The 25337-nt window shown below is 38.1% G+C and overlaps 1 non-coding gene across 1 annotated transcript; it reads right to left on the bottom strand.

Moving 5' to 3' along the window:
• Positions 1-20451: 20451 nt before the first annotated feature.
• Positions 20452-20555, bottom strand: LOC113354642. Its single transcript, XR_003361975.1, has one exon. It is a non-coding gene; the product is annotated as a small nucleolar RNA R71 (small nucleolar RNA).
• Between the last annotated feature and the right edge of the window lie 4782 nt (positions 20556-25337).

Below are 25337 nucleotides of genomic sequence, written 5' to 3'. Positions count from 1 at the left end.
TTGGGGGTGACCTGGGGCTTCCCCTTAGTAATTAGGTTACCCCTTATCCAAAAGTGAGAGTCCGAATAACACTTGTCCTCCGGGTGCCAAAATCAACTTTTTGAGCCGAATTTTCCAAAAATGTTTATTTCCTAAAAATACATAAAAACACAATATTAGTACAAAAATAGAGTTCCAACAATACGGACATTGAGGACAAATTAGACACAAAAATGTCTCTATCAGTATGTGATCCTCTTAATCCAATTTGTAAACTTTTGTAACCTTCTTATATCTTATTTCTTCTTTTTCGCAGGATGCCAAAAAGGTCAATACTTCGCTCAAGGTATCATCTTCGCAGAATAAATAAGTAAGAAACACACCTTCTATTTTAACAATATTGTTTCCTCTGTTTCTTATCTTGATTATTCGCGTAGGTGAATCCTTTGAATGACACAACTTTAGGCAAAAGCAAGATCACTCCTAAGAAACGCGCATCAAAATCTGAATCCAAAAAAAACTCATTAAAAGATGATGTCTCTAGAAAGCGTGTGAGGTATGATTCTTCTTCAATTTCAGAATCTTCAGATAGAGATACTTTTGTTTTTGAGGAAGAGGTATCGATTGATTCGTATCGAAAGAAGTTGTCTGATCTTTTTTCTGGAGATGCTCTTGCTACTCTTGGGGATGATGAAACGGATCGTGCCTTCAAGATGGTCTCAAGGATCTGTACTGCTTCTGATTGGGGGGATCAATATCTTTGTGGAGCTGCCCCTGTGATAAACCCATATTTTCAATTTGCGATGAATGGCTTGGTAATATTCTGCAACATTTTCCTTTTATCATTTCCATATTATTCCTTCTTTTACTTATGATGCTTTTATTTTCGCAGAGTGCCCGCATATCTTATGCGATTTCTATAGACAATCAAAGAAAACTTCGCAGGTTGCAGGATGAGATGCCAAACTGAAACATGAGAAATCTATTCTTTCAGATGTGAATGCGAATCTTACAGGCGAGAATACAAAACTCAAAAATGAGAATTTAACTAATTCTCAATTGGTTCTCCAAGCTCGAGGAAGAAATAAGGAACTCATTGGTATGCAACTCATATTTTCTCACTCCTTTTCTTTTATGCGATCGTTCGCACTTCTTACTTAACAGTCTTCGCAGACCAGTATTTTCAGATGAAGCGGCTAACCTTTCCGATGCTGAAACTCTTTTAGAACACCTCAATTCCTCTTTAAATAATTATCCTACTCGAGGATTCGAAAATCTTAGCTTGGAATAATTAAGATTAAAATATATTACCCTTAGAGAACGTCATAAAAATGCATTATCCGCTGCCAATAATTTTAAACGACGTTTTTATGAGGAAACAGAAGCAATTCAAGTATTGGAGGCGAAGAAGAACAAACTTATCATTGAGAAAGATGAAGTCTCCCTTAGGGGTGCGAAAGCACTAGAACAATTTCAATAATCCATTATTGAGGTTAAGATAGAACGTGATTCATCTTGTCGTGAGCACTAGTACAAATCTTCACATTGGCCACACTTAATCACCGTGTCCATAGGCTTTTGGTCATGGATTTTTTTTACTCCAAAAATGTGGCATCAGGTGCCGTGACAAAGAGGTACCTGTATGGCTACATAAACTTTGATTGGCTATAAAATATGATTTACCATGACCATACCTCTATAACCGTGTCTATATGGTACTCATAATTATTTTTTTGTAGTTAAGTATTTTCACTATCACCATGGCCATAGGATCCTTATAGACACGCAGTTAGATTACATATGGCTAAAGTTTACCTTAAAGTCACGTGAATTTTATTATAGCCATGGCCTTTGTCATCAACTGGACACGCAAATTCATTTTATCATGGCCAATTCATGAGTTGCAGCCACACTAATTTTTCTTAACCATGGCCATCTCTATCATTTGGACACACGAAAAATAATTTAACGTGGCTAATACATGACTTGTAGTCACGTTTAATCTATAGTACCATGGCCGTCCATATTTTCGGACACGTGATAAACATTTTACATGGCCAATTAATAAGTTATGGCCACTAAAAATTTGTAGCACCGTGGCTAAAAACTGGCCAAAGACACATCAAATGTTCTCAACGTGGCTGTTGTTCAACTTTCGGACACAGAAGATACAACAAACCATGGCAATAAACTTTATAAAATGACACAAAACGTATTCAATGTGGCAAATATTAGCTTTTAGCCACTCAGATATTGCAATTTTCTTATCTCAATTTATTTTTTGGCCATTGTTTAAAATCTAAATGGTGGCGTGTTTTATATTCAACCACAGTATTGGCCACTATATCGAGACTTCAGGGACTTATTGGCCACTTCTTTCTATCATGTGTATCAAACCTCACCTTAATAATCGTCCACAAAAATTAATCACACTACAATTAGAATTGAACCAAAATAATTTTATTAATCATATGATAAACGTCTCAACATGTGATCAATTCTGCAATAACCTTAAGATAACAAAATTTCAAAGGGAGATTCACAAGTTTAAACATCCAAATTCTACGGTCCTCGACTATTTATCTTAATCATTAAGCTGCAATCTTGAGTCTCTTGATGGATCTCCGAGACTTCAGTTCGCCACTCTTTGTATTTGAAGGTTTCTTCTTTTTTCTCTTCTTAGTGTTCGGGTCGGCATCATGTTCATCAGGGTCGGCATCATGTTCATCAGGGTCTGAAAGTGGATGGCCCTGCAGCAAGCAAGTGGATGTACAATTATGGAAACAAACCATGTTAACAGTTATATGCTCAGGATGCAGAAGGTAATAAAACATGTATGATAAAGAAACTTACAGTAGAGCAACAGATCACATACTCTTTAGGCCAAGCTACAACAGATTTTACAGCATCCTCTACTGTTTTGGGATGAGTAGATGTGATTGGCAAACAATGATTCTTGAGTACCGATTCTTCAACCGTCACTCTGACACAATCATCCTTGAGTTTATCTCCATGTAATAACTGACCTGGCACTGATGGAAGAACGCTACCCAATGCAATGATATTTCTCAGTGAAGCATGAGCCAGTTTGCATTTACCACCAATCTGCAAAGCATATATGCTATATTGACATCAACAGATTAAACTCTCAAAACAATATATATTTAAATACCTGTGAAACGGACATACCGTTGAAAGTTCAGTTTTGTCTTTCAATTGAGACTCTTCCGGAGAATTAAGGGGCATATGCTCAGATGCAAGAGACTTTTGTTTGTGTTTTTCAGACTGCAAACAGATATGTTACATTAACATCAACAAATGGAACTCTCAAAACAATATATATTTAAATATTTGGAAAAAGAACATACCATTTGGAGTTCAGAACTGTCTTTCAATGTCGTAGACTGAGATACGTGTTGAAATTCAGAGTACTTCCTATTTGTATTAGATTCCTGCCTTTCAGTCGAAGAATTGCTTCTAACAGGGGCCTCCGGCATAAGAGACTTCTCTCTAATAGGAGACTTCTGAAGAGTGCAGTTGACATATTAGATACTTCAATTTTATTAGGAAATATATACTTGATCAAAATTACTTAGATGATGTTAAACATACCCGTGCCTTTTTGCTCTTGGTTTTTTTATTTTTCAGTACTCCTTGAGATTTTAGCTGAGACACTAAGCTGCTCATCATTTTTTCCTGCGCATTCATTGCTTCCTTCATGTCTTCATCCTTCATCTCTCTCTCCATTTGGTTCGTGCGTCTTTCATCATCCAGCTGTTTCTTCAGTTCAATGTGCTCCTTGGACGCTCCTTTCCGTGGCAGGTGCCAGTATGTTGTTGGAGTTACTCCCTTGCCTGCACATCTTACACGCTCGCGAAATTCTGGTCCTACAATGTTCTTTCCCAAACACAAGTGTGATAGAATCAGCGCCTGGTTTTTTCGTCAAAGTTCCATCTTCCAGCTGCTTATCAAACTCCTCCTGCACAAAAAAATTAGGGGATTAAAATTGTTAATCAATTAAAACAAACTTATTTGCACATTTACTTAAGCACAAAACAAATAGCTAGGTAGTTTTAGTCGTGTTACAAGTTGTGCTGCCTTTTCCTTGACATCATCGTCATCGTATTCTCCATTTTTGTTTTGATGTGCCTTCCTCCACAGTAAATACCGTGAAGGATTTTCATCTTCACGAATCTTTTTTTCTTTAATCTAGTAATTATCAAATACACAAGGCAAATATTAGATACATACTCTTCATATCATTAGATGTACTGTTTATGTAAGCATACAAGCTAACGGAACATCATCGTAGTAAATAATACTAATTTTTGTAGAAACTGGACTTACTAATTTTTCCAATAGCCCTGCATACCCTGCTCTTCCCGTCCTGTGGTTATATTTGTGGCTCTCACGCGCCTTCACTCCATTAATGGACAATTCCTGAGCATACAGATTTAAAGAATTTCATTCATAGAAAATTTAGACTAATTAATGAAATTAATATCAATAATAATACTAAAACGTGTGATATACAACCTTGCATTTATCAGACAGCCTCCACTTTACGAACTCATCCCATTGTTTCTTGGTTCACAATACAACGGTATGGTTTAGGAATAGTATTTAGTTTACCAGGTTTACCCAAATTGGGCACTATAAACTTTACATAAAACTTTCTTCTAAAGTTGCGCAAATGTTCACCAAAATATTTCATAATTTTTCCTCTCATAATCTCCTCAATTTCATAAAACCACTGCCAAAATATGAGTCGGATGTTAATGGCGGGTAACCCAACAAAAATTAATAACAAATATAATATTGAAATTCAATAAAAATCAGCATATACACACCAATAGTTCATGCCATAACTTATCCCTCAACACTGACTTCACCTCCTTCCACTTCAAGTGCCTGAGACCAACGTCTCGACGTACCAATACACCTGTGTAACTAGCAATTTCAGATTTATACTCCCCCTTTAATCGACCAAGTTTATCAAATTCTATCACGTGTTTCTTGCCGTTAAATTTTTTCTTCAGCTTCTTTAGTCTTGTTAGACCTCGGACAGTATTCTCCTCAGACTCTACTGTATTGTTTGGAGCCCCTGTGTCTTTTATAGTTTTAAAACCCAAAATAAGAGTAAACATGGTGTAATAGTATATTCATTCTACTTAAGTCCAAAACAAACAAGCTAGTACAACAGATCAGACATTACCAGGACGTTCAGGACTTTCAGTAGATTCATCATCAGAACTGGAGCTATCACCATCAGAACTGGAGATATCACCATCGTGAACCTAAAAGAGTTCTACTTAAGTCTCTTAACTTGGAGACGCTATCCGAGTTAAGAGTTCCAGAAGGGTATTATTCGAATTTTTCCACCCTTGTGAACCTAAAAGAGCGTAAGCTGATCGGACTTAAATCACATGATTATCATATGCTTATGCAACAATTTTTGCCCGTGGCTATTCGGTCAATTATGCCTACACCTGTGAGATATGCTATTATCAGGTTTTGTTTCTTTTTCAGATCAATATCTCCCAACGAAATCAAGGTGGAAGAGCTAGATAAATTGCAAGAGGATCTATGTGTGACGTTATGCTTACTAGAGAAGTATTTTCTTCAATCCTTCTTCGACATCATGATTCATTTAACTGTACATCTTACCAGGGAAGTGAAATTATGTGGTCCAGTTTGCTTTCGATGGATGTATCCTTTCGAAAGGTGTATGAAGGTTATAAAGGGGAATGTGCAGAACAAGAATCAACCTTGTGGATGCATTGCCGAAAAGAATGTTGCAGAAGAGACGATTGAGATATATTGTGAGTACCATAAAAGCATCAGGACAATAGGTATTCCACTGGATAGGCATAATACATCTCAGGAGGGAGAACCGCTATCAGCTGAAGAGCTGTGTATAGTTACCCGTGAACAGTTGAGACAAGCACATTTCTATGTAACGCAGAACACGCCTGAAATTGAGCCTTACATAGAGTAAGTATTAATTTGTTTATTTTCCTGTATTTTTTTTGGTACAAAATATAATAACATTGGTTATGTACATACCAGCCGACACAAGCTCTATTTGGAAACAAAATATTCTACTAAAAAGCGAGCATGGCTGGAGAAAGAGCACTCTAACTCTTTTGGCGATTGGTTAAAAAATGAGGTAATAGGTTGTAGAGAAAGTGTCTTGTTTGATGTGTTATATTCCTTTAAAGTCAAGGTTCATCCTAATAATGAATTTCACGTTGAAAAAGAGTTGGCAGACGACAGAGAAAGTATCACAGAGAATTTAAGATGGATATCACACGACCCGCACTATGAGGTAACGAAATGTACTGTATATCGCATCAATGGATATATGTTCCGCACAAGATCCCGTGATCGTAGAATTCACCAGAATAGTGGGGTTAGCGTCGCGGAAAATGACATGCACATATCTAGAGATGATGGCGTTACATATGGTAAAGCCTCTTATTATGATGTCTTGCAAGAGATATGGGAGTTAGATTACTGTGAAAGAAAAGTTCATCTGCTCAAGTGCAATTGGGTTGATAATAAACGTGGGGTCAAAAGAGATGCTCTTGGCTACAAGATTGTTGACCTTACTATGTTGGGATACAAAAATGATCCTTTTATTTTAGCCTCACAAGCTAGGCAGGTATTTTATGTCAAAGACCAGTTAGATATGAAAAAGTCCATTGTTTTTGTGACACCTCCCAAAAATTATAGAGATGCGTGTGATGATGGAAACGATGAGGAGTTCAGTACAGTAATCTTTTCTGGGAATGATAATATCTTGCCGTCTGTAGATCCACAAGACTTGGGTAAAGAATCCCGAAATGATTACTTCCGAACTGACTGTCGGGGTTTACTTATACGCAAGCCAAAATGACACACTCCCGCTGGTATGTCGCTGTATTTCATTTAATATGTGGTTAATCAGTTAGTGACATGATATTGATAAAACGAAAATGATGGAACTTATGTTTAATTATGTTCCTTAGAATGCTTTATGCATGTTTGCGTGCTTTATTCTTTGTAAAATGAGTAACATCATTCTATATGTGTCTCATATGGAACTTCAATTGAAATTGCTACTACTGTACTTGGAAACTTTCTACTCTGGTCACTTTTAAATAAATATCCAAGAGAATGAGAGTTGCTATGTTTTTGTCCTACTGCTTGGATATATTTATGGGCACATGCACTATAACTGCATGTTGTACTTGTATTTCAGAAATCTTTTATATACTTCATAACATTACTCAAAGCATACAGTGAAATTGAATTCGAAGTACTCCAAATTAGATTCATAACCCTGTAGATGTATGATGGAACCTCCAGTTCATTAACCACAAAAACAAGCATTTAAAATGATGGTGCTATAGGTCTTATGGTTCTCAATTTTATGGTGAAAGCATTTGGGCGCGGACTGATGCTTTTTCCTAAGTGAATTGCATGTAGCGGTTCACTTGCTTGTGTGAGAAGTTTGTATCGTGTAGTCTGTATGAAGAATACTGAATTCTAATCTCATTTTACTTGTTCCAGTTTGAACCCTCAACCGTTTTGAATACTTGGTGGACCCGGGAAAGCGTGAAAATTAAGCGATAAAAAACGGGCCTACAGTAATACCGCAAGTGCACGGTCGTCGGTTGTAGCTCGTGCAAGTACGGGTCGATCCACAGAGATTGGGAGTGTTTGGAGTTTCTAGCTATTTGGGCTCTAAATTGCTTTTGGGCCTTGAAATGGACTATGGTCTATTGGTCTCAAAACCTTATGTTGGGCTTATGAACTCTTAGCCTAACCCAAGAAGTAAATGTGGACTGGGCCCTTAACCTACTAAACTTTTAAACAATAAACTGGGCTTGGGCCTTAGTTAATGGAACTCTAGCTGGACCTCAGACTTGGAGTTGGGCTTGACTAGGCTTGGACTGAACTGGGCCTCAGAGGCTTTTGGGAGCTAGGCCTCAGTTATGTACACAGTAGACTGGGCTTAACTTCACCCAATGATGAAATGGGCTTCAACTTTTGGTTCTAACCTGGGCTTGGTATTGAACTGAGAACTGGGCTTGGTGACCTAATGATGAGCTGGGCTTGTGCTGTGAACCAAGCTCAGCTGCAGCAGCAGCAGTGGAAAGAGGAAGGAAAGCAGCAGCAGCAGCACAAGCAGTGGAAGGGAGGCAGCAAGCCAAGGGGAAGAAAACAGTGGGGCAATAATACAGAGGCAGTTAGCCTAAGTCAAAGACAATGGAGAAAATTTACAATGGAAGCAACACAGGGCAACACAGGGCAAAAGCAACACAGGGCAAAAGGATGAAAATTTACAATGGCAAAAGCAAACAGCACAAAAGCATTATGAGAAGGTGACAGAACACTGCAACTACAAGCAGAGAACAATGGAAGTAAACCAAGGCCTAAGCCAAGGGCAGGGGAGATGGTGAAGGTGAGATGGTGAAGGTGAGCCTAGGCATACTACTAGAGTGGGAAGAGAACTAGTTTGCTCACAGTCACTAGTGAGCACTAGTTTCTCCCCACTGCTCAATCAACACAATGCCTCAAAGCTAAACTTCTACCACTAACAGTGAACAAAACATGAATTTAAACACAATAACATAACATGGGAAGCACATAACAGTGGATAAACTTAGAACAATTGAGGAACTAAACATTAACATCACATAGTATTAAACATAAAACATCACAGTGAACATAAATGGAACAGCACAAAAAAATTGGAGAGACTGGCTAATCCAGCTCTCCCAAAATCAGACCAAATGACACTGGTTATTCCAGCATATTCTCTCACACACACCCTCCAGTTCTATTTATACCCAAAACATCAAATTAGGGTTATCACCCATTTTCCCAAAATCCCAAAATAAAACAGTACAATTAGGTTTACTGTTTTTCTAATGTCATGGGTCTAATTGAGACCATTTCCCTACTCTAATCCTCTCCTGGTACGGTCCCAACATGAATTAGGGTTTCTAGAGAAACCCCCAAATTACAGAGAAATTAGGGTTAGTGATACTCACCCAAATCGAGGAAATTTCTTCCATGTAGTCTCGACCCATGCTTCCTCTGACCTTCCTGCTCTTCTCGACTGCTTCAATTCTGTCTCTAACCTCACCTATTTCATCAACTTCTAAACTAGGGTTTTCGGGTTGAGAAGTTGATGTAATAGATGGCTAGAGAAGAAGGGGACGTGATGGTGGTATCTGCTACGGTCTGGGAAGAAGTGATGGTGGTGGAGAAGGCGAGGTAGTGACAGTTTGCAGAGACAGGGCATGGAGGTGGTGGTGGTTCTGCAACTGATTTTGGGAGAAGGGGAAGAAGCTCGACTGTTTTGGGAGAAAGGAAGTGTTTGTTTGGGTATAGGGTATCGGGTTCTACGGTGTGAAGCGGGGACATCAAGTGGTGATGTTTTGTGAGATGGGCCGTGGGATGTGAAAATGATGGATTGATCGGATGGCTCCAAGTGAAGAGACTGGTAGCGACCGTCGGATGCCTTGATATAACGAAGTTAACGGCGAAGATCGAGGTTAGGTGTTGTAGTGTTTAGCGGAAGTATCGATATTTTATGAACATGCATAAGAGCGACTGTAGGATTCAAATGCAATCTAATCTGAAGGCTTGGAATTTAATCACAATGGTGTTTTGCAGGGACTTCAGATTTTGATGAACGATGAAGAAGCGACCATTGGATGATGAGATGGATCCGATTTAACGGGTGAGAATGGAGGCGGGTGTGGATATAGAAAATGGGTTTGGGTAAGGGTTTTGGGTAAGGGTTTTGGGCCTTGGGTATGCCAAGCCCATATCTTCTTCAAGAACAATTCTTCCTTCTTGAGCCCATTCCTAGCTTTTTGGACGTGCGCTCCATTCTTTGCGGCTTCCTTGCGTAATTTCTTCCGGCTTTTCACCACTCTTCAGCTCTTTTCCGCTCCGCAAGTTATCCAGACTTTATTTATTACCTAAAAATGCAAAATTAAGTAAGAAAAATATTTATTCTTGAAAACAATGAAAATACAGAATATGGGATAAAATGTAGAATTACTGCACAAAAGATGAGTTAAATGCCAACAAAAAGGGATAAATATATACAATATTTGGCACTCATCAAATACCCCCAAACCTGAATTTTACTTGTCCTCAAGTAAAACAAAACTAAGGAAATCCTAACTATACCACTGTCGCTGGTCTCTCGAATGCATTTAGCGTATGCACTAAGCCTTTTAAACCACTAAGTGTCCCTAGTGGACGAGTTGAAGTCTCGTGAAGGTTTGCTTAGAACGTACCTACAAAGTTCTAGGTCAAAATATAAGCTCAGATTCCATCAAATGTGACATGTGCAAGTCAGTTAAGCTCACAGCAAAATGGAGATGTCAATCTAGCTATCAAAGGCACAATCCTAGCACTGATAACAAAAAAAGACATGTGATAAGAGTGTAAAATGTATCTACACATGTGTAAAGAAAGATCTGAAGTTATGACTACTAATCACCAAGAGATAGTTTCTCAGGCTAAGAACCGAGGTCGAAATCTAGCTAGCTGTCCGGACTTTACGAGAATTGTGAATGAGTTGGAGGTATTTCACAATTACTCGCGTTGTACATCAATGGCATACACCCTCCTTGCTTATTACAATGAAACAACAAAATGACTCTTTACATGACTCTTATTTACATTGACTACTCTCTTTTATTTTTGGAACAAGAGATGATGGAATTGATAAATACTTGATTTTTTTTTTTGTATTTTTCTGATATTTTTTTTTTTTTTCTGAATATACATCGTTTTTTTTTTTTTTTTTTTTTTTTTTTTTGATTTTTTTGGAAGAACTTTTGATACATATACAAAAGGAAACAAAAATTACATGACACTTTGCAAGAGGTAGCCCTTTTTGATGCACCCAGTTAAATTCGATGGTTGTCTTTCTTAATGTAACCTTCACCTTCTATCCCAACCAACCAAAGAACAAGCTAGTCAAGTTTCGTTCAGTATTCTAAAGTGATTGGCAATCGTAACTTCCTATCAAACACCTTGAAGATCGAGGCCATACATGTATTGGTAGATCGTGCGCGTGCAAATTTCTTATCACTATGTGAATTGTGCTAGAATCAGGGTGCCTAAATATCTAGACTAAGACTCCTAATAATTACATATTTGCACAAGAGTCAACATTTCAAGGTAAATGAGCTCCATTTTTATGATTTTTCATTTTTTTTAATTTTTTTCAATTTTGATTTTTCAATTTTTTCAAAAAGATGGAGTTTTGTTTTCAATTATGGCATATTATCAAAGTATCTACTTTTCACCCCCAAACCTAGACTAAACATTGTCCTCAATGTTTCAAAATATGAACAAAATTATAATACAACATATGAAGAGGATCATGTTGAGTAGAGAAAAAGGAAAGAGAATACCCGATTTCGGCGAAAGCAATATTAGAACTCCGTTATTCAAGGCAAGAATCCAACATATGTCAGCCGAGATCATATTGGATTAGAAAAATATATACAAAAGGAACAAAAGGGTTTTTAAGAAATTTTATCTACCGGATTATATACAAAAATTCACCATACACTAACAATCTAAAGAGTTGAGGATCAACCCAAAAGACAAAGTGTAGACATTTTAACAGCTTCACACAATAATAATATGATAGAAACGCAAGTGAAACTGTGAAACAAAATGAGCTACCCCCAAACCTGTATTTTTCAACGGATAAAATTTTGGAAACAAAATCTCGCAGTTTTGGGGGTTCATCATGCACAAGGTCTAGCTCGAAATGAACTTTGCTAGGGACGGGCAAACATGCTAATTCCAACTGTGGTTCCTCAAATGTATTATACTTAGAAGCGAAATAGTCCAAAAGGACTTGGGAAGCACACAGTTCCAAACCTAGATTAGGGACTCTCAGAAAAGTTGGTTTGACAATATCGGTACAAACCAAATCTAGGTTGGATGGAAGGCCATCAGATTGTGACTCATGTAGGAGAATAGGTACGTCATTATCAATCAAATCAAAATCTCCTAAATCATCTACACATGTCACATCATGCTCACAATCATCAAACAAATTGGCAAGATCACAATCAGAGTCATCAACATCATCAACAAATTTATTCTCGTGCATCGGCAAATCAGGAGAAATATCACAATGTGACCTAGGTAGAGAATCAGACACATCAAATATATTTTCATGCATATTAGTGTCTGCAGAAGATTCAACTATTCCTATGTCATGCTCATCTTCACAGAATAATTGTACGAATCCCATGTCAATATCAAAATCATATGAATTACAATGAGTATTAGAAAAAACAACATTCATGAAGGTCGAGGGCGAGAAGCCATATGTTATTGAACCAACAGGTTCCACAATATTTTCATGTTCTTCTAACATATCATCATAATCATCATAATCATCATCATGGTAGCATGCATATTGGTCCTCATTAACAGTGGTGGTGTCATTAGTCGATTCATGTTCCTCTAAATTAGGTTCGTATTCAACATCATTTACATGAATGGGACTAGACACTTCATTAGGGACAACATACATTTCCTCATGAATTTCCTCCTTTTGTAGGTGCAGCAAAATCTGATCTAAATGTGCATGAATTCGTGATGTAGATCTATCATAGTCTTGCTTGCAGAGTCTTAAAGCTTCTGTGGTGGAGTCTGAATTCATGGGAGTACCAAATTCTTCATGTTCAAATTGTGGTGAATGGTACATGTGTGCATGGTCATTAGGGTTTACAAAATATTGATCGCAACCCTCAAAGGATTGATCATGGTCCCAATGACTACCATCCTCACAATTTATGGGCATTTCATACCTTGGATTTTCTCTAGATTGCCTAAAATCATGCAAACTATGACAATTCTCAACAGGGTGGTCTAAACTACCACATGCGGGACATGCATAGATTTCAGGTTGCCTAAGAAAATTAGATGTGACAGATTCCTCATGTGATTGCATTTCTAAAGCTGTGATTCGAGCTTCTATTTGATCCATAAGTGATGATTGTGTGAGTGAGGCTCTAGCAGAATGTTCATTTTCACGTTGTGATGAATGATGCATGTGTGAATAGTTATTAGGGCTCATGTATTGAGGCTCGGGACTTTGAAAATGTCCATTATAATTCCTATAACTATTGACATCATGGAATGGGGGAGGATCACAATGTGAATTTGGCCCGTAAGCAAGTTCTCTAAGTGTTTTGTTTCCACTCCCCGAAGCAGGCCAAAATCTAGACATGATTGGCTCAAAAGCTAAGTAACTATGTACAAAGCTCAGAATTTGGTTTTTAAAGGGTTTGGATTTTTGGGAAAAATTTGGTTTTGGTGGGAGACATTTTTTTTTTGGTTTTTTAAAATTTTGGGAGCAAGTTTGGTTTTAATGGGTTAAAGAAGAAAAAATTTGGTTGTTAAAATGGGAGCAAGTAAAAATTTTGGTTTTTAAAGAGGGAGAATTTTTTTTTTTTTTTTTTTTTTTTTTTTTTTAAGAACAATAAAATGAAGAAAATAAAATTTGGTTTTTGAAATGGGAGCAAGCCCACTGTTGGTTTTGTGTTTGCTTTGGCCCAGCTAGGTTGAAAACTTTTGGTGGAACTGAGTCCAAAATCTCGGCCTAGAATTTGGGTACTCGGCCCACTAACGAGTTCAACTAGCGTGATCGGTTACAAGCTCAGCTGGGTTTAAACCCAGAATACAAGATACAAGTCCAAATTAAACAAGCCCACAAAAAAAAATTAAATACACAAGCCCACCAATTAAACAAACAAGCCCACAAAAATTAAACAAACAAGCCCACAAAAATTAATTACAAACCCAACAGAAAATAAAAGAAGCCCAAAAATTGGCTTTAATATTACAAGCCCACAATTAAAAATTGGAAGCCCACAATTCGGGTTCTCTTAAATGGGTTACCTTTTAAGCACAGCCCAGCTGCTCTGATATTGTTGCAAAAACCCAGTTGGGCTTTGGTTCTTTTCCTTGGTGGCGTCCCAGCAGCGGAAAAATAGGTTCAGAACAGCAGGTCCAACAGCAAATGAAGTGAAGCAGATGCAGATGCAAATGTTATGCAGTGAAATGCAAAAATAGCTAATAAAACTACAAGAAAAACACAGCACCAATCCCCGGCAGCGGCGCCAAAAACTTGGTGGACCCGGGAAAGCGTGAAAATTAAGCGATAAAAAACGGGCCTACAGTAATACCGCAAGTGCACGGTCGTCGGTTGTAGCTCGTGCAAGTACGGGTCGATCCACAGAGATTGGGAGTGTTTGGAGTTTCTAGCTATTTGGGCTCTAAATTGCTTTTGGGCCTTGAAATGGACTATGGTCTATTGGTCTCAAAACCTTATGTTGGGCTTATGAACTCTTAGCCTAACCCAAGAAGTAAATGTGGACTGGGCCCTTAACCTACTAAACTTTTAAACAATAAACTGGGCTTGGGCCTCAGTTAATGGAACTCTAGCTGGACCTCAGACTTGGAGTTGGGCTTGACTAGGCTTGGACTGAACTGGGCCTCAGAGGCTTTTGGGAGCTAGGCCTCAGTTATGTACACAGTAGACTGGGCTTAACTTCACCCAATGATGAAATGGGCTTCAACTTTTGGTTCTAACCTGGGCTTGGTATTGAACTGAGAACTGGGCTTGGTGACCTAATGATGAGCTGGGCTTGTGTTGTGAACCAAGCTCAGCTGCAGCAGCAGCAGTGGAAAGAGGAAGGAAAGCAGCAGCAGCAGCACAAGCAGTGGAAGGGAGGCAGCAAGCCAAGGGGAAGAAAACAGTGGGGCAATAATACAGAGGCAGTTAGCCTAAGTCAAAGACAATGGAGAAAATTTACAATGGAAGCAACACAGGGCAACACAGGGCAAAAGCAACACAGGGCAAAAGGATGAAAATTTACAATGGCAAAAGAAAACAACACAAAAGCATTATGAGAAGGTGACAGAACACTGCAACTACAAACAGAGAACAATGGAAGTAAACCAAGGCCTAAGCCAAGGGCAGGGGAGATGGTGAAGGTGAGATGGTGAAGGTGAGCCTAGGCATACTACTAGAGTGGGAAGAGAACTAGTTTGCTCACAGTCACTAGTGAGCACTAGTTTCTCCCCACTGCTCAATCAACACAATGCCTCAAAGCTAAACTTCTACCACTAACAGTGAACAAAGCATGAATTTAAACACAATAACATAACATGGGAAGCACATAACAGTGGATAAACTTAGAACAATTGAGGAACTAAACATTAACATCACATAGTATTAAACATAAAACATCACAGTGAACATAAATGGAACAGCACAAAAAAATTGGAGAGACTGGCTAATCCAGCTCTCCCAAAATCAGACTAAATGACACTGGTTATTCCAGCATATTCTCTCATACACACCCTCCAGTTCTATTTATACCCAAAACATCAAATTAGGGTTATCACCCATTTTCCCAAAATCCCAAAATAAAACAGTACAATTAGGTTTACTGTTTTTCTAATGTCATGGGTCTAATTGAGCCCATTTCCCTACTCTAATCCTCTCCTGGTACGGTCCCAACATGAATTAGGGTTTCTAGAGAAACCCCCAAATTACAGAGAAATTAGGGTTAGTGATACTCACCCAAATCGAGGAAATTTCTTCCATGTAGTCTCGACCCATGCTTCCTCTGACCTTCCTGCTCTTCTCGGCTGCTTCAATTTCTGTCTCTAACCTCACCTATTTCATCAACTTCTAAACTAGGGTTTTCGGGTTGAGAAGTTGATGTAATAGATGGCTAGAGAAGAAGGGGACGTGATGGTGGTATCTGCTACGGTCGGGGAAGAAGTGATGGTGGTGGAGAAGGCGAGGTAGTGACAGTTTGCAGAGACAGGGCATGGAGGTGGTGGTGGTTCTGCAACTGATTTTGGGAGAAGGGGAAGAAGCTCGACTGTTTTGGGAGAAAGGAAGTGTTTGTTTGGGTATAGGGTATCGGGTTCTACGGTGTGAAGCGGGGACATCAAGTGGTGATGTTTTGTGAGATGGGCCGTGGGATGTGAAAATGATGGATTGATCGGATGGCTCCAAGTGAAGAGACTGGTAGCGACCGTCGGATGCCTTGATATAACGAAGTTAACGGCGAAGATCGAGGTTAGGTGCTGTAGTGTTTAGCGGAAGTATCGATATTTGATGAACATGCATAAGAGCGACCGTAGGATTCAAATGCAATCTAATCTGAAGGCTTGGAATTTAATCACTATGGTGTTTTGCAGGGACTTCAGATTTTGATGAACGATGAAGAAGCGACCATTGGATGATGAGATGGATCCGATCTAACGGGTGAGAATGGAGGCGGGTGTGGATATAGAAAATGGGTTTGGGTAAGGGTTTTGGGCCTTGGGTATGCCAAGCCCATATCTTCTTCAAGAACAATTCTTCCTTCTTGAGCCCATTCCTAGCTTTTTGGACGTGCGCTCCATTCTTTGCGGCTTCCTTGCGTAATTTCTTCCGGCTTTTCACCACTCTTCAGCTCTTTTCCGCTTCGCAAGTTATCCAGACTTTATTTATTACCTAAAAATGCAATAAGTAAGAAAAATATTTATTCTTGAAAACAATGAAAATACAGAATATGGGATAAAATGTAGAATTACTGCACAAAAGATGAGTTAAATGCCAACAAAAAGGGATAAATATATACAATATTTGGCACTCATCAATACTTGACAGGGTTTTTCCCATATCTTGTGAAAGTCCTCTTTGTAAGAAGTCTTGACCACAATTTATGTTGAGTTGGGCTGACACCTTGTATTAATTGTTGTGCCCTCGTTCTTTCTTCCTTGTTTTTGTTGAAATGAGAACCCTATTTTCCTGTTGCAGGTTAGTTGTGGCTATTCAACACTCTACATTGTCCCTGAGATTTGACGAAGTCATTTTTATGCCATCAGATGCCTCTATAAGTTTGATACTTGGATTGTAGGACACGAACTCTGCAATCGCATTTTTATGTCATTTTTATGCCATCAGATGCCTCTATAAGCTTTGACGAAGTCATTTTCGCATTCATTTTTATGGTTTGTTTTGTCTTGTTATATAAAGAGCAAAAGAAATGCATTCCTACTGCAATCGCAGTTTTGGAATGTCTGGCTCCAATATCAATTTGATGTAATATTTTTGTTTTTTTCTTTTTGAAAGAGGTAAATAAAAAATATTGGTTGTACATCTAAATTTTTTCATTAAATATATTGGATAAAAATATACAAGCTTTTGTGAATTGATAAGTTAAACAGGTTTGGTTGGTCTCACAGATGGCTCCCATCGTTTGCAGTCCCTTCTGGATTTGTATGAAAAGTTTAAGATATGGTTTCCCATTTTGGATTTTTGGCGTGGTTATCAATAATGTATATCAGGAATTCTAGGAGAAAGTAACACAATAGAACTCCACTATACATGTTTTATTTTCACAAAACACTCGGCTGCACCCGCTGTATTGTAATTCCCTTGGAATCCACAATCACTTGTAATGTATCCTTCTATACACCAGAGCATGAGGTTTTTGTATTGCAGTGAACAAGAATAAACATTATGCCAGCATATGTTGCTTGAAAATTAATCATACTAGGAGCATTAGGCCTAGAAAAGATTCAGTAACAACCATGGCTAGTACTTTAAAAGTTAAAACTAAATGTCATGTGTCTAGTGGATCTGACGCTATGGTCACAATTTGTTTCTCGTGTAGCCATATCATAATCCTCCCAAAAAAAATGGTGTAACCATATGTCAATCTTTTGTCATGTTTGATAAAATGTGTCTATTCCTTAGTATATGTGATAAGCACGCAAGTACGACACTTTTTTACCCACATTTATACTAGCTAGGTCTCGATATTTATCTAATAATATTGTTTTAAGTCAATTACAAGAATTACAATTGAAATCTATTCACCCGTAGAATAATTGGCTAAACAAGGATCTGAATGGCGTTTCCGAAAACAAAGCCCAGGGCACCAAAAGAGATAAGGCCTATGGTGATCTTCCTTGTATGCCCATGTTGCTCATGGCTCGAACCACTTGCTTAGCTGCATCATTTGACTGCCACGGCTGTAGTTCAGTGGAAGGAAGAAATGTCATTATACCAAGCATGTGAGCCGCACGAGTGGGTCTAAGAATAACAGAAGGAGTGGCTGCTTATGCACCACATTTTCTTATCATCATCTTCTCGTCTTTGTCAAAAAATGAAACATTCATTTCTCACCCGAGAAGCAAAGTAGCAGCAAGACAGATCTGTGAGGTTCTGAAATGGAAATGGAAATGGGTTGTTGACCTAATTTTGGTGGAGCTAATCAATTTCAATGAAGGGGATTTGAGGAAAGAATACATGAATTGTAGCTACAAAAATTTGGGAATTTTCGGAGTGCAAAGGCATGAGCGGTGATTCAATTGACTTGACTTAGCGCCTGCAGAATGAGTTCGATTGTGAACTGGTGATGCTCAAGGCATCTCTTCTCAATCAATTTGTTGTTGATATATCGGGTTCTCGATTTTCTAGTGGTCTTGATAGCGAATTAGGTCTGAGTTTTGGGGGTTCGAAGTTAAATGATGATGTGTACTTGTTTAGTGTATTTGTGGTTTAAAGTATTGAAGGGTCCTTACTGTGAATTTTGGTCCAAAGAAGAAGAGATTAACAGCAGCAACGTTCCAGCAGGCGATGAAGTTAGCTGAATAGGTTTGATGTTAATGGAATAGAAGCTGGGGGTTTCTCGGTGGTTGATTACTTGCAGTTTTGTTTCAATTCCTACAAGGAGGTGCAGACTGTGGCCGGAGTTGGATGTTATGTCCTGACTTTGAAAGGCCCTTAATTAAGAAAGTGGAGGTTTTGATTGGACTGGGCTTTGGTGGTCGCTGTCACCAATACAAGAGAAGAACTAGAGTGCTATTTAAGGCAGGAATGAGGAGAAGAAAGGGGACGCCGTAATCAGGGGTAATCAGGGAAGAAACTAGGTTTTCCTATTTTTCTTTCTGCAATTCATATGCTTTACTTGTTATTATCTATATTATTTTTGATGGCTTTTAAGAAAACCATGTCTAGCTAAACTCCTCATTAGGGTGAAATATGAACTTGTAGGTTGAATTTACTTGTGTTTTCAAACAATGGTTTCAAAAATAAAAGCTTAACGTAATGTTTGTGTTTCTCAAGATTGGGTTGTTTGTTTAATAAGTTTTTCATATTTTAAGCCATGTATATTTCATAGTTGAATTCTTGAACAACATCCATATAGAACCTTGGTGATAAATGATTTATGATAATCCTATGACTACTTATGCCTTGTATGATTAGTGCTCAGGATTTCTACCTTATAGGTTGAGAAGAAACGTATCCTCTTGATAATCCTTATCTACTGTTCTTAATTGAAATATCTTCCATGTTTTGATAGCTAGGTTTGCTATTGTTCATGAGTTAAATGAGACCTTTGTGAGAGACATAAGTGAAACTTTAGCCTACAACGGATTCCGTAACCCTAATATTTCTACATCCTTGATTACATATCATTATAAATTTGCTTTATTTTACTTGACATCTTATTTTCTTAATACAACATCTCTGAAATATTGAATTTTGGTTAGTTCGGTCTTGATATTAATTAGTAGTAGTTTTCGCACTCCTTGAGGGAACGAACCGTGCTTGCTATTGTGTGCTATTTTTGACACCGTGCACTTGCGGTAAAACAAAGTCGCTCTACCGATCCATCAAGTTTTTGGCGCCGCTGCCGGGGAGTGGTTGCATAATACTCTCTAATTGATATCTTTTTGTATATAGCTTATTTTTATATTATTTTTGTACATAATTTGTTTTTGTTTTTTCATTTAGTTTTTTTTTTTTTTACGTAGCTTGTTTGATTATCTTTAGGTACCTTAGCTTGAAGAGCGCAACTGGAATCTGTCGAAAATAGGCAGAAAAGTAAGTATTTCGCTGAGCTTTTGCAAGGTGAGTTTGAACTGAATTCTTCATTTTGTTAGCTTTCGCAAGATCTACCTAGTGGTTGGGTAGAGAATTGTTTAAATCGTCTTGTTAGAGTTAACTCTTTATACATGACGGGAACGAATGGTGAGGGTACGAACCCTCCGATTAAAAGTTTGAGAGACTATATGTATCCAACTAGAGTCTCTCAACTTTCTTGTATTGTTTTTCCTACCACCACAGCAACCTATGAGATTAGAGCAACCACATTCAAGCACTTCCTAAATTTTATGGCGAGGAGAATGAAAATCCTTACTACCACATTAGAGATTTTGAAGAATTCTGTGGAACAATGAAATTCAAGGACTTAGCTGATGAGTATCTTAAACTTAGGTTGTTCCCTTTTTCCTTAAAGGATAAGGCTAAATCTTGGCTAAACGCGTTAGCTCCTTCATCAATTAGTACCCTGGAATGACATGACTAATATATTCTTGCATAAATTCTTTCCTAGGCATAAAACTACTGCCATTCGTCAAAAACTATATAGTTTTTCGCAACAAGAAGGAGAATCTCTTTATGATTATTTAGAGAGGTTTCATGATTTCTTGTTACAATGTCCACACCATGGGTTTGACACTCCTAGGCTCACGTTGATCCTTTATGAGGGATTAGATTACAAAACATTTACTATGGTAGAATCACTTTGTGGTGGTAATTTTCCCGATAAAAGTGCTGAAGAAGGTTATAAATTTTTGCATGAAGTAGCTGAAAAAAACCAAGAGTGGGAGGCTACAGAAACCATAAGATCAGTAACTAGTAGCAATGGGGTTCACAGAGTTGACAATGACTTCGAGGCCAAGTTCGCTGGTTTGACACGAAGACTTGAGTCGTTAGAAAGAAAGGCTAAAATTAAGCCTGTTGATTTTATTACACATCCATCTTATATTCCTAGCGATTTTTCTAACCAAAGTATTCCTAGTTTGGGAGAAATACTGAGCTTGTTTGTGCAGGTTACTCAAAGATCTATGGCGAACTTAGAGCATCAACTAGACTAGCTTGCTAGCCAACTGAATGAGCGGGAGAAGGATCAGATCTCGCGTCAAATCCGGCCCAACTCCAAGGGTCCTTTTGAGGTAAGCACATCTGGTGCTAAGCCGACTCATCATGTCCAGGCCTACTCTACTCTAAGAAGTGGACGGATCGTTGATAACCATGTTAGTGATCCTGAGGAGAACGAGCAAGTTAGGAACCCGCCTACCATTAAACAGGTAACTCCTTCAACACCAAAGGAAACGAATGAAACCGAGAAAGGTAAATATGAAATTTCTTATGTTCCTCGTGCTCCTTTTCCTCAAGCATTACTACCCCGTAAGAAATGAGTTAGCTCCAGTGACATCTTAGAAGTGTTTAAACAGGTTAAAGTTAGCATTCCTCTCTTAGATGCCATTAAACAAATTCCTTATTATGCCAAGTTTCTAAGAGATATGTGCACTGTGAAGCGAAAATTGAATGTACATAAGAAAGCTTTCCTTACTGAACAGGTAAGCTCGATTATTACAAAGAAAACTCCACCCAAATTTAAAGATCCAGGTTGTCGTACGATTTCTTGCACTATAGGAGAACATAGAATTGAACATGCATTGTTAGATTTAGGGGCCAGTGTGAATCTCTTGCCATATTCTGTGTATGTGCAGTTAGAACTTGGTAATTTGAAACCCACTAATGTTACCCTCCAATTGGATGATAGGTCCACTAAAATTCCTGGGGGAGTGGTAGAGGATGTTCTTATACAGGTTGAAGGTTTTATTTATCTCATTGATTTTATTGTTTTGGATACTCAACCTGTTCTTAATCCTAGTGGGCACATTCCTGTCATCTTAGGTATACCTTTCTTGGCTACCTCAAATGCGGTTATCAATTGTCGTAATGGGATCATGGAACTTACTTTTGGAAATATGAAAATGGAGATAAACGTGTTTCTCCTTTCAAGTTCATCTTCGATTTTTGAAACCTGGGAACATGTATGAGTGATTGATAGTGCGAACGATTATACTTGTTGTTACAATGAGAATCTCAAAAACATTTCTGAAAACTTTGCAGATCGTGTGGAGTTTATTGAAACTGAATTATCGGATAATTGCTTATCTTATTTTGTCGATTCTGAAGATCGTGTCTTATACGAAACTTCCTCATTGAATCATTCCTTCATTGATCCATCTATTAGTTCTCAGAATGCTTGTATGAGGATTGAGTATATGGATACTGGTCAGGTAATTCAGAATGACAAAATGGAACAGAAGTTTGTTTGTCTAGATCTTGATGCCAACTCCGATTATCTCATGCTTGCTGAAAATTTTAGTACATTGTCGCTACTGATCTCTAGTGAAAGTAATGTGTCCAGTGGAGTTATTTCAACATTCTTAGGGGAAAATTTAGGATATAAGACAAGTGTTGACATGTCTAAACATCATTTGCATGTTATGCTTATATCTGAGTTGTTTCACATGACCAGATGGGCAGGTTGGAATTATAGTCCTTTTAGTTGCAGGGTTGATATCAATTTGTTCATTACTGTGGGCTTTAATCCTTATTGTTGTATGATCCTATTTTTAGTGGACTTCGTGTGTTGGGTTGATCCCCAACTTTTCAGGCTTTACATATATGTTGGCAGGTTGTTGTTATGCATCAATCTTCACTTTGTTTGAGACTACTTGCTGCTCGCAAGAAGGGAACAAATATCGTTCGCTTCGTGGGAGTCAACCCATCAATTTTGTTCCCTTCACTCTATCTTTTATTTTCATTTTCCTTAGAATTTCCTACCTTAACTCTACGTTGGATGACTCAATTACATTGAGGACAATGTAAAGTTCATTATGGGGGAGTGCTTAAGTATATATAGATTTTTGGTAGGCATTTAATTTCGTTATGAATTTTCTTCAAAAAAAAAAGTATATTTATAAAGAAAAAAGGGATCAATTTTGTGAAGACAAGACCAGCTGTTGAGCGGGTCTTAAAAATTCACTTTTTGCACAACATGACCAGCTGTTGAGCGGGTCTTAAAAAAATTTCTTTTGTATAACATGACCAGCTGCTGAGCGGGTCATTCTGATTATCAGTCTCACTGTTTAGCAGACTTCTTTAAGCCATTATTTAGTGGTTTCGTCTTGTTGTTTAGCAGACACTTCTCAACCACTGTTTAGTGGTTCGTCTTGCTGTTTAGCAGACATCTCCCCATCTCCTATTTTATCCAGCTATTGAGCTGACTTCCTCATCTCCTATATTATCCAGCAGTTGAGAGGATACCCCTATCTCCTATATTATCCAGCTGTAGAGCGGATTTTTGTTTTGTTTTGCTCGGGACTAGCAAAATATAAGTGTGGGGGAATCTGATAAGCACGCAAGTGCTACACTTTTATACCCACATTTATACTATCTAGGTCTCGATATTTATCTAATAATATTGTTTTAAGTCAATTATAGGAATTACAATTGAAATCTGTTCACCCGGAGAATAATTGGCTAAACAAGGATCTGAATGGCATTTCCGAAAACAAAGCCCAGGGCACCAAAAGAGATAAGGCCTATGGTGATCTGCCTTGTATGCCCATGCTGCTCATGGCTCCAACCACTTGCTTAGATGCATCATTTGACTGCCACGGCTGTAGTTCAGTGGAAGGAAGAAATGTCATTATACCAAGCATGTGAGCCGCACCAATGGGTCTAAGAAGAACAGAAGGCGTGGCTGCTTATGCACCACATTTTCTTATCATCATCTTCTCGTCTTTGTAAAAAAAATGAAACATTCATTTCTCACCCGAGAAGCAAAGCAGCAGCAAGACAGATCTGTGAGGTTCTGAAATGGAAATGGAAATGGAAATGGAAATGGGTTGTTGACCTAATTTTGGTGGAGCTAATCAATTTCAAAGAAGGGGATTTGAGGCAAGAATACAGGAATTGTAGCTACAGAAATTTGGGGATTTTCGAAGTGCAAAGGCATGAGCGGTGATTCAATTGACTTGACTTAGCGCCTGCAGAATGAGTTCGATTGTGAACTGGTGATGCTCAAGGCATCTCTTCTCAATCAATTTGTTGTTGATGTATGGGGTTCTCGATTTGCTAGTCGTCTTGATAGCGGATTAGGTCTAAGTTTTTGGGGTTCGAAGTTAAATGATGATGAGTACTTGTTTAGTGGATCTATGGTTTAAAGTATTGAAGGGTCCTTACTGTGAATTTTGGTCCGAACAAGAAGAGATTAACAGCAGCAACGTTCCAGCAGGCGATGAAGTTAGCTGAATAGGTTTGATGTTAATGGAATGGAAGTTGGGGTTTTCTCGGTGGTTGATTAATTGCAGTTTTATTTCAATTCGTACAAGGAGGTGCAGACTGTGGACGGAGTTGGATGCTATGGCCTGACTTTCAAAGGTCATGAATTAAGAAAGTGGAGGCTATGATTGGACTGGGCTTTGGTGGTCGCTGTCACCAATACAAGAGAAGAACTAGAGTGTTATTTAAGGCAGGAATGAGGAGAAGAAAAGGGACGTCGTAATCAGGGAAGAAACTAGGTTTTGTTATTTTGCTTTCTGCAATTCATATGCTTTACTTGTTATTATCTATATTATTTTTGATGGCTTTTAAGAAAACCGTGTCTAGCTAAACTCCTCATTAGGGTGAAAGATGAACTTGTAGGTTGAATTTACGTGTGTTCTCAAACAATGATTTCAAAAATAAAAGCTTAACGTAATGTTTGTGTTTCTCAAGATTGGGTTGTTTGTTTAATGGGTTTTTCATGTCTTAAGCCATGTATGTTTCATAGTTGAATTCTTGAACAACATCCATATAGAACCTTGGTGATAAATGATTTATGATAATCCTATGACTACTTATGCCTTGTATGATTAGTGCTCAGGATTTCTACCTTCTAGGTTCAGAACAAACGTATCCTCTTGATAATCCTTATCTACTGTTCTTAATTGAAATATCTTCCATGTTTTGATAGCTAGGTTTGCTATTGTTCATGAGTTAAATGAGACCTTTGTGAGAGACATAAGTGAAACTTTAGCCTACAACGGATTTCGTAACCCTAATATTTCTACATCCTTGATTACATATCATTATAAATTTGCTTTATTTTACTTGACATCTTATTTTCTTAATATAACATCTCTGAAATATTGAATTTTGGTCAGTTCGGTCTTGATATTAATTAGTAGTAGTTTTTGCACTCCTTGAGGGAACAAACTGTGCTTGCTATTGTGTGCTATTTTTGACACCGTGCACTTGCGGTAAAACGAAGTCGGTCTACCGATCCATCAATATGCATGTCTAATAAACCCGATATTATGGACACATAAACAAACCAATTTGGCTAAATAAATCCTCTTTCTGTCACGGATTAATAGGTGTGTCTACTGTC

This window comes from Papaver somniferum, chromosome 2 (assembly GCF_003573695.1).
Source record: "Papaver somniferum cultivar HN1 chromosome 2, ASM357369v1, whole genome shotgun sequence".
Taxonomy (NCBI): Eukaryota; Viridiplantae; Streptophyta; class Magnoliopsida; order Ranunculales; family Papaveraceae; genus Papaver; species Papaver somniferum.
Note: the sequence above shows the minus strand (reverse complement) of the source record. Positions and strands in the feature narration are given on the sequence as shown.